The sequence below is a fragment of the Oncorhynchus tshawytscha genome, linkage group LG31 (genome assembly GCF_018296145.1).
Source record: "Oncorhynchus tshawytscha isolate Ot180627B linkage group LG31, Otsh_v2.0, whole genome shotgun sequence".
In the NCBI taxonomy this organism is placed as follows: Eukaryota; Metazoa; Chordata; class Actinopteri; order Salmoniformes; family Salmonidae; genus Oncorhynchus; species Oncorhynchus tshawytscha.
This window is the reverse complement of record NC_056459.1, coordinates 31,542,829-31,554,030: the sequence shown is the minus strand read 5'-3', so window position 1 is coordinate 31,554,030 and position 11,202 is coordinate 31,542,829.

Genomic DNA, 11,202 nt, shown 5'->3' with positions numbered 1-11,202 from the left:
ATAACAAGGGGAGGAAGGTGGAATACTTTGTGTACTGTCATCCATACTAAAACCTGTATTTATCTGACTCATTATTACCAGTAAACCATGATCCATTTGTGAGTGTAAAGAATTGCTCTGGAATCTACAACTCAACCATATATTAACATATAAGTCCTTTACCTCCGTTGCTTCACTGCATGCTGTTGTATAATTGGAAAAAAAATCATATTAAAAACACATAACAGAGAATGAACTGCAGCATAAGCTACTGGGATAATGGCCCCACTGGGCTACCGTAGAGACTGGGATAATGGACCTACAGGGCTACCGTAGAGACTGGTATAATGGCCCCACTGGGCTACAGTAGAGACTGGGATAATGGACCTACTGGGCTACCGTAGAGACTGGGATAATGGACCTACTGGGCTACCGTAGAGACTGGGATAATGGACCTACTGGGCTACCGTAGAGACTGGGATAATGGCCCCACTGGGCTACAGTAGAGACTGGGATAATGGACCTACTGGGCTACCGTAGAGACTGGGATAATGGACCTACAGGGCTACCGTAGAGACTGGGTTAATGGACCTACTGGGCTACTGTAGAGACTGGGATAATGGACCTACAGGGCTACTGTAGAGACTGGGATAATGGACCTAATGGGCTACCGTAGAGACTGGGACAATGGCCCTAATAGGCTACCGTAGAGACTGGGATAATGGCTCCACTGGCTACCGTAGAGACTGGGATAATGGCCCCACTGGGCTACTGTAGAGACTGAGATAATGGCCCTACAGAACATATTGTAATTGAGCATGCTAATCACATGCAGATAATCTCCCACCATGTCTGAATAATGCTGTAATGCCTTTTAGATACTCTATCTGCATCCCAAATTAAACCCTATTCCCTATATAGTGCACTACTTTTAAAGTACTACTTTTAAAGTAGTGCACTATATAGGGAATAGGGTGCTATTTTGGGCATCCATTGAGTCTCTGCAGAGTTTACCTCTATTGTTGGAAGCAAACATTCTCCATAAATCACCACATTGTCGTTAATCCGTCTCTACCTCATTGGAAAGCCTGTAAAATCTCCTGGATTCACTAGCAGTAGCCGGGTGACTTGACGTGCCTGCTGGAGAGGAATAAAGATTTTTTTTTTACAGCAGGAACAGAAACCCCATCAGCTCTCCACTGAAACCCTCAAGCCTGATCTGACGGGCAGAAAACCCCATCAGCTCTCCACTGAAACCCTCAAGCCTGATCTGACGGGCAGATTTGTGTAGTTTCGGATAGGTGGAATGCCATGGTCCCAAATTGTACCATATTCCCTATATAGCGCACCAGTTGGTCAAAAGTAGTGCACTACAGTATGTAGGGAACAGGGTGGTTTTTGGGACACACAGCAATGCTCACTGAAAGCTTATTTTTAAATGAATTAGTTCAGGGACACAATGCAGTCTGTGTCAAACTCCTCCCCCCCTAAACTCTTCCATTTTCACATTCATTCTCATCCCTTTCTGTTGGTCTCTCCAGTCCTTTGGTAAATTAGTATCAGGGCGGCAGGGTAGCCTAGTGGTTAGAGCGGTGGACTAGTAACTGGAAGGTTGCAAGTTCAAATCCCTGAGCTGACAAGGTACAAATCTGTCGTTCTGCCCCTGAACAGGCAGTTAACCCACTGTTCCTAGGCCGTCATTGAAAATAAGAATTTGTTCTTAACTGAGAAGAAATCCCTTGAAAGCATTATGTTGCATCCACACCTGGTTCCCATTGACTCCTGCGTACAGGCCAACGAGTCTGTGCCTCTGGGAGTGACTGCAGTAAAACACAATTAAAACTGTCTTGAAGTCGTTTACTCAACTCCCTCACACACATTACACTAATTGCAAAGTTGTGTTGTGTTGGGTTGAGTTGGGTGACATGTCCTCCCCACCCACCAGCATTAAATGTCTTAGCTTTAACTCGGTATTAACTTTAAGTTAATACCGAGTTGACTAAGTCTGTACTCGAGTGACTGATTATTCCAACAGAATACAACTCTACAACATTTCAGCCATCTTTCTAAATCACAAAACCCTGATCACCCACAGGGCCACCCACAGGGTTACATAAGTTGCTGTAGTTTGGTCTAACATGATAACTAGTTAATACTAAAGAGAGAAAGACTGAGGACTTTGGAGAGCATTTTAAGTAGCATTGTCTAATCAGCTGAAAAGGTGATAAGACCGATGCCTCATGTGACGACCCTCCCACTCTGTCTGCCGTATTCTCTCTCTGTTATTTCCTTATTAGGATGCTGGTGGGCGGAGTTGGGAGGGTCGTCAGCTACATGGGAAACACCTGGGCCTGGTGTCTCCCAGGATAAATACACCACTTCCCCATTCATGGAGGAGACTCTCTCCATGCAGACACCTTTATGGATTTTGTTGTGTTTCTTGGTGGTTTTTGAGTTGTTTGCGACAACATCTTTCAACACCCTGCATTATCACATTCATGCATAATACTCACTTACACTACTGATTACTGATTGCACACACCATTGTATATTTTCCTTAGTTGCTTTAGTTAATAAATATATATTTTGTTACACCTTATCTCCACGTTGTCTCCCTTTTGTTACGGGCTTTGAGCCGGTTCGTGACAAGTGGGGGCTCATCCGGGATCTTTGAACTATTGGTTTGGGAGACCGTGGAGGTACGTGTTTGGTTTGCATATTGAGTTTGAGTTTGATAGGCCCAGTATTGGTTGCCTTTGTTTGGTTTGTGTGCTGTGTTGGAGTCTGTGTTACCCTTTTCTGCTGAGACTGATTCGGGGAATAGTGTTCTAATTAGGGGAATAGGTTTGAACACTCTGTCAGTTCCATTGCATAAACTGATGTTGGATTGTGGGCTGGTGAAGGGTGAAGTTGTTGTGGGGGTGCGTCCTTCGTTGCCTATTGAGGGTATCAACGTTATCCTTGGGAATAACTTGGCTGGTGAGCGTGTATGGCCAGTCGTGTTTCCATCTCTAGTGGTTTCCACTAAGCCGTCATTTGTTGGGATTCCTGATGAGAGTGTACAGAGTTTCCCAGAGGTGTTCTCTGCGTGTGCAGTGACACGTTCTATGAGCCGTGGCGAACTGGTTACTGCACCGACTAATGATAATAATACAAAGTATGTCACTGTTTTCCCTGTTATCCCGTTATCTGTAACCCGGGCAGATCTAATCAATGCGCAACGGGATGACCCCACGTTGGAAGAGTTGCGTGATCAAATTGTGCCTGTAGAACAGTTGGGAGATGTCGCCCATGGCTATTTTCTCCAAGAGGATGTCCTGATGAGAAAGTGGGTGTCTCATGATAGTTGTTTTCTGGGGGAGGCAATTAGTCAGGTTGTTGTACCAGTTAAGCTTCGTGAGTTGGTGTTGGAAACTTCTCACAGCGACGTTGCTGGACATATGGGGGTGAGGAAAACCTACAATCGCATATTAAGACATTTCTTTTGGCCTAGATTAAAGAGGGATTGTTTCTGATTTTATCAAAACTTGTCACACCTGTCAATTAACTGGTAAGCCTAATCAAGCTATTAAACCAGTACCATTGTTTCCTATTCCTGTACTCAGCCAACCTTTTGAGTATCTGATTATTGACTGTGTGGGTCCTCTGCCTCGTTCTAAAAAGGGTAGTAGTTACCTGTTCACTGTGATGTGTCAGACCACTAGGTTTCCTGCTGCCTATCCTCTCCGATCTATCACGACTAAATTGGTGTTAAAAGCTTTGACTCAGTTTCTCTCATTGTTTGGAATCCCTAAGGTCATTCTGTCCATTAATCACGGTACTCCATTCTGCTTGTTTGTTTTATCTGTCGGCCCCATTGCCTAGTCAACGCCATTTTACCTGCTGTTGTTGTGCTAGCTGATTAGCTGTTGTCTCACCTACTGTTTAAGCTAGCTTTCCCAATTCAACACCTGTGATTACTGTATGCCTCGCTGTATGTCTCTCTCAAATGTCAATATGCCTTGTATACTGTTGCTCAGGTTAGTTATCATTGCTCTAGTTCACAATGGAGCCCCTAGTTCTACTCTTCATACCCCTGATAACTCCTTTGTCCCACCTCCCACACATGCGGTGACCTCACCCATTACAACCAGCATGTCCAGAGACACAACCTCTCTCATCATCACCCAGTGCCTGGGCTTACCCCCGCTGTACCCGCACCCCACCATACCCCTGTCTGCGCACTATGCCCTGAATATATTCTACCATGCCCAGAAACCTGCTCCTCTTATTCTCTGTCCCCAACGCTCTAGGCGACCAGTTTTGATAGCCTTTAGCCGCACCCTCATACTACTCCTTCTCTGTTCCGCGGGTGATGTGGAGGTAAACCCAGGCCCTGCATGTCCCCAGGCACCCTCATTTGTTGACTTCTGTGATCGAAAAAGCCTTGGTTTCATGCATGTCAACATCAGAAGCCTCCTCCCTAAGTTTGTTTTACTCACTGCTCTAGCACACTCTGCTAACCCTGATGTCCTTGCTGTGTCTGAATCCTGGCTCAGGAAGGCCACCAAAATTCAGAGATTTCCATACCCAACTATAACATCTTCCGTCAAGATAGAACTGCTAAAGGGGGAGGAGTTGCAGTCTACTGCAGAGATAGCCTGCAAAGTAATGTCATACTTTCCAGGTCCATACCCAAACAGTTCGAACTACTAATTTTGAAAATTACTCTCTCCAGAAATAAGTCTCTCACTGTTGCCGCCTGCTACCGACCCCCTCAGCTCCCAGCTGTGCCCTGGACACCATTTGCGAATTGATCGCCCCCATCTAGCCTCAGAGTTTGTTCTGTTAGGTGACCTAAACTGGGATATGCTTAACACCCCGCCAGTCCTACAATCCAAGCTAGATGCCCTCAATCTCACACAAATCATCAAGGAACCCACCAGGTACAACCTTAACTCTGTAAACAAGGGCACCCTCATAGACGTCATCCTGACCAACTGGCCCTCCAAATACACCTCCGCTGTCTTCAACCAGGATCTCAGCGATCACTGCCTCATTGCCTGTATCCGCTACGGAGCCGCAGTCAAACGACCACCCCTCATCACTGTCAAACGCTCCCTAAAACACTTCTGTGAGCAGGCCTTTCTAATCGACCTGGCCCGGGTATCCTGGAAGGACATTGACCTCATCCCGTCAGTTGAGGATGCCTGGTCATTCTTTAAAAGTAACTTCCTTACCATTTTAGATAAGCATGCTCCGTTCAAAAATGCAGAACTAAGAACAGATACAGTCCTTGGTTCACCCCAGACCTGACTGCCCTCGACCAGCACAAAAACATCCTGTGGCGGACTGCAATAGCATCGAATAGTCCCCGGGATATGCAACTGTTCAGGGAAGTCCGGAACCAATACACGCAGTCAGTCAGGAAAGCTAAGGCCAGCTTCTTCAGGCAGAAGTTTGCATCCTGTAGCTCCAACTCCAAAAAGTTCTGGGACACTGTGAAGTCCATGGAGAACAAGAGCACCTCCTCCCAGCTGCCCACTGCACTGAGGCTAGGTAACACGGTCACCACCGATAAATCCATGATTATCGAAAACTTCAATAAGCATTTCTCAACGGCTGGCCATGCCTTCCGCCTGGCTACTCCTACCTTGGCCAACAGCTCTGCCCCCCCCGGCAGCTCCTTGCCCAAGCCTCTCCAGGTTCTCCTTTACCCAAATCCAGATAGCAGATGTTCTGAAAGAGCTGCAAAACCTGGACCCGTACAAATCAGCTGGGCTTGACAATCTGGACCCCCTATTTCTGAAACTTTCCGCCGCCATTGTCGCAACCCCTATTACCAGCCTGTTCAACCCTCTTTCATATCGTCTGAGATCCCCAAGGATTGAAAGCTGCCGCAGTCATCCCCCTCTTCAAAGGGGAGACACCCTGGACCCAAACTGTTACAGACCCATATCCATCCTGCCCTGCCTATCTAAGGTCTTCGAAAGCCAAGTCAACAAACGGGTCACTGACCATCTCGAATCCCACCGTACCTTCTCCGCTGTGCAATCTGGTTTCCGAGCCGGTCACGGGTGCACCTCAGCAACACTCAAGGTACTAAACGATATCTTAACCGCCATCGATAAAAGACAGTACTGTGCAGCCGTCTTCATTGACCTTGCCAAGGCTTTCGACTCTGTCAATCACCATATTCTTATCGGCAGACTCAGTAGCCTCGGTTTTTCGGATGACTGCCTTGCCTGGTTCACCAATTACTTTGCAGACAGAGTTCAGTGTGTCAAATCGGAGGGCATGCTGTCCGGTCCTCTGGCAGTCTCTATGGGGGTGCCACAGGGTTCAATTCTCGGGCCGACTCTTTTCTCTGTATATATCAATGACGTTGCTCTTGCTGCGGGCGATTCCCTGATCCACCTCTACGCAGACGACACCATTCTATATACTTTCGGCCCATCATTGGACACTGTGCTATCTAACCTCCAAACAAGCTTCAATGCCATACAACACTCCTTCCGTGGCCTCCAACTGCTCTTAAACGCTAGTAAAACCAAATGCATGCTTTTCAACCGATCGCTGCCTGCACCCGCATGCCCGACTAGCATCACCACCCTGGATGGTTCCGACCTTGAATATGTGGACATCTATAAGTACCTAGGTGTCTGGCTAGACTGCAAACTCTCCTTCCAGACTCGTATCAAACATCTCCAATCGAAAATCAAATCAAGAGTCTGCTTTCTATTCTGCAACAAAGCCTCCTTCACTCACGCCGCCAAGCTTACCCTAGTAAAACTGACTATCCTTCCGATCCTCAACTTTGGCGATGTCATCTACAAAATGGCTTCCAACACTCTAGTCAGCAAACTGGATGCAGTCTATCACAGTGCCATCCGTTTTGTCACTAAAGCACCTTATACCACCCACCACTGCGACCTGTATGCTCTGGTCGGCTGGCCCTCGTTACATATTCGTCGCCAGACCCACTGGCTCCAGGTCATCTACAAGTCCATGCTAGGTAAAGCTCCGCCTTATCTCAGCTCACTGGTCACGATGGCAACACCCATCCGTAGCACGCGCTCCAGCAGGTGTATCTCACTGATCATCCCTAAAGCCAACACCTCATTTGGCTGCCTTTCGTTCCAGTACTCTGCTGCCTGTGACTGGAACGAATTGCAAAAAATCGCTGAAGTTGGAGACTTTTATCTCCCTCACCAACTTCAAACATCAGCTATCTGAGCAGCTAACCGATCGCTGCTGCTGTACATAGTCTATTGGTAAATAGCCCACCCATTTTCACCTACCTCATCCCCATACTGTTTTTATTTATTTACTTGCTCTTTTGCACACCAATATCTCTACCTGTACATGACCATCTGATCATTTATCACTCCAGTGTTAATCTGCAAAATTGTAATTATTCGCCTACCTCCTCATGCCTTTTGCACACATTGTATATAGACTCCCCCCTTTGTTTTCTACTGTGTTATTGACTTGTTAATTGTTTATTCCATGTGTAACTCTGTGTTGTCTGCTCACACTGCTATGCTTTATCTTGGCCAGGTCGCAGTTGCAAATGAGAACTTGTTCTCAACTGGCCTACCTGGTTAAATAAAGGTGAAATAAAAAAAATAAAAAAAATTCAGAGTGATCAAGGATCTAATTTTACCTCTAATCTGTTTAGTCAGGTTCTTCAACAGCTCCATATTAAACACAATTTGTCTAGCGCCTATCACGCGCAAAGTCAAGGAGCACTGGAACGTTTCCATCAAACTCTTAAGTCTTTGTTGAGAGCTTATTGTACTGAGATGGATAAGGATTGGGAGGAGGGGTTGCCTTGGTTACTGTTAGCCGCTAGGGAAGTTTCACAGGAGAGCACAGGTTTCAGTCCAAATGACCTTGTGTTTGGACATAGGGTGCGTGGACTTTTATCTGTTCTCCAGGATGACTGGAAGTCTCCCGAGCCTCCTCAGTCCCTATTATCGTATGTGTGTGATTTCCGGCGGTGACTGTACGCCGCTGGTGAAATGGCTAAAGAGAAGTTATCTTCACAGGAGAGGATGAAGGGCATATTTGATCGCCGAACTGAGCCTCGTCACTTTAGTCCAGGTGACCAGGTTCTTGCTCTGCTGCCAATTGTTGGTTCTCCTTTTCAAGCCAAGTTTCAAGGTCCATATACAGTGGTGCGCCAGTACACTGAGCAAAATTATCTAGTTTCCACTCCAGAATGGAGGAAAGCACACCAGCTGTGCCATGTAAATCTGTTAAAACCCTATTATGCACGTTCCTCTGAGACTGAACAGTGGGATTCTACAGAGGACGGTAAACCTGTTCTTTTGGCTGATACCGTTGTTTCCTTGGGTTCTTGTCGTGCTAGATCTGTGCATGAGAGGAGGAAGATGTTCCTGGTCCTGACGATTGTATATTGCAGGGTAGATTGAAAATATCCAGTGTTTCTGATATTTTAGACAGTCTTCTCACTCACCTACCTGTTGATGGGCGGAAAGAGATGGTTGGTCTTATTCAGAGATTTCCAGGTTTGTTTTCTGATACACGTACAAACTTAATAGAACATGATATTGACATTGGAGGTGCTGACCCCATTCGTCAGCGGTTCTATAGAGTTTCTTCAGAGAAACTACGTTGTCTGGATGCTGAGGTCAAGTACATGCTGGAGAGTAAGATAGCAGAGCCTTCTTTCTCCAGTTGGGCTTCTCCCTGTATCTTGGTCAGTAAACCGGATGGAACAAACCGTTTTTGTACGGACTACCGTAAGGTAAACAGTGTCACCAAGCCAGATTCATTTCCTCTTCCTCGGATGGAGGACTGTGTTGATCAAGTCGGTGCAGCTAAGTTTGTGAGCAAATTTGACCTGTTAAAAGGCTATTGGCAGGTGCCACTGACGAGTAGGGCACGTGAAATCTCTGCCTTTATTACACCCTTTGGTCTGTACTCGTATTCGGTTATGAGTTTCGGTCTGCGCAATGCACCTGCCACTTTTCAGCTACTTATGAACCGGGTTGTCGCCGGTCTGACCGGGTGCGCTGTTTATTTGGATGATGTAGTAATATATGCAGATACTTGGGAAGAACATCTGTCCCGTATTCAAGCCTTGTTCGAACATCTGGCTGCGGGTCGCCTCACAATCAATCTGGCTAAATGTGAGTTTGCTCAGGCGACCGTTACATACCTTGGAAAAGTGGTTGGGCAGGGTGAAGTGCATCCTGTTCGGGCTGAAGTGGTGGCTATTGATGCTTTTCCACCACCAACTACTAAAAAGGAGCTGATGCGTTTCTTGGGCATGATTGGTTATTACCGTAGTTTTTGTAATAACTTCTCTACTGTGGTCGCTCCCTTGACAGATATGCTGAAAGCTAAGGCTGTTTATGTTTGGTCTACTCGTTGTCAATACGCTTTTGAAGATGCAAAGAGGTTGCTGACCTCAACTCCGGTGCTGGCTGCTCCTCGCGTGGATTTGTCATTTACCTTGCAGGTGGATGCTAGTCATGTGGGGGCAGGTGCAGTTTTGCTGCAAGCAGATGTGTCTGGGATTGAGAGGCCTGTTAGTTTCTTTTCCAAAAAGTTTAACCATTATCAGTTGAACTACTCGGTTATTGAAAAGGAAGCGCTAGCACTCATTTGGGCGCTACAACACTTCGAAGTGTATGTCGGGTCGGGGGTAGTACCCATTGTGGTCTACACCGACCATAACCCCCTCACTTTTTTGAGGTCCATGATGTGTCCAAACCAGAGGATAATGCGATGGTGTTTATTTTTACAATCATTCCATCTCGATGTGAGGCACATCCGGGGGACTGAAAACGTGATTGCTGATGCGCTCTCTCGTGCGCCCTGTTCCTAAATGTTTACGTGACTGACCATTGTTTCGTGTTGTCATGTTCTCTCTGTCCTGTCTGCTCCCTCCTGGTCTTGTTTTCTTATTTCCTCTTAAATGTTGCTTCCTGTGCGAAGGTCGCTGAGGTCTGGGGAGGAGGTTGGCTGGGGCAAATTGTAAGTGTGAACACGTAAACCCTCATCAATTTGTGGCGCAGAAGCTGTGTCAATTTGGAACTTAGAGGCTGGTATTTTGTTCCGGGGTCCTTGTTGGTCCCCGGTTTTATGGGGGGGGATGTGACGACTGGAGTGACAGATAGCTTAGCAGATAAACAGAACGTGGAAAGTGGGCCAACACAATTGCCATTGGCTTTTTGGTGATGTAACTCTCACCCCCATGCCCCCCTACCCCCTCCCACATATGTAATCCTCCACCTCCTTGTGATTTTGGCAGGAGAGGGCCCTGGGTCTTGCCTGCTAGCTTTACGAGCTGATAGAATCTCAGAAGCCATCTTGTAAACAACCAATTAAATGAGAAAAGATCACGAGAGACTGCATACCTGCCCGGAAGGAACCATAAAATCTAATAAATGGGGGGGGGGGTGCTGCTTAGAATAATTACGGCTTGGGAATTTCTCCTTCCTCCCCCCCCTCAGGAGGACTGCTCCAACAGGAAGCCATGATGTGAGAGCCGATCTACACAGAGGAGGAACTTGTGGTTTTGTAAATGTAGGTGACTGTTATCTAACTCCGAGGATGTCCTCAGTCTTTAGCACAGATTGAAGTAATAGTAGTGGAGATAGTCGATTGTGATACGAGAGATCCCAAAATGTTGTTCAGACTTTTTTTTTGTCTCATTTGAATCCGTTGTGTAGTGGTAAAGCCTGCTGATTGGCTGCGGTGTTGTGTGGACCGGCCTGGGGACAGCTAGGAGGCCCGTTGCGTCACATCCCAGGTTTACATCCTCGACCTGGGAGGAACAATGAGACGCATAGCCCCTGTCTGGTGAGGAATAGGGTCATCAGTGTTGAGCACAGAAATAGTGATGCCACATAAATACCCCAAGTTGAACAAACGAAACACAAGGATCTTTTCCCCAATTTTTTTTTTAAAGCTTTGCCTTGGTATGTGGGTCTACAGGGCCAGACACAGACAATAATTGTTCTGGCAGACCTACTGATATTGCTTGTTAATACTGTTCATTTAGAACACATATTGTCACACTGACATGCCATACAAGACAGGCAACACTGACAAGAGAGAGAAAGAGAGAGACTGTGGCATTGCAAACACAGTGGAGTCTTCTCTCCACATCAGCCAGTGTGTGTGGGGGGGGTCTTGTTCTCTAGTGAACCAAACATGTCTTAATCACGTAGCCCCACACACCCCAACTGCATGCAAAAACACTGACCA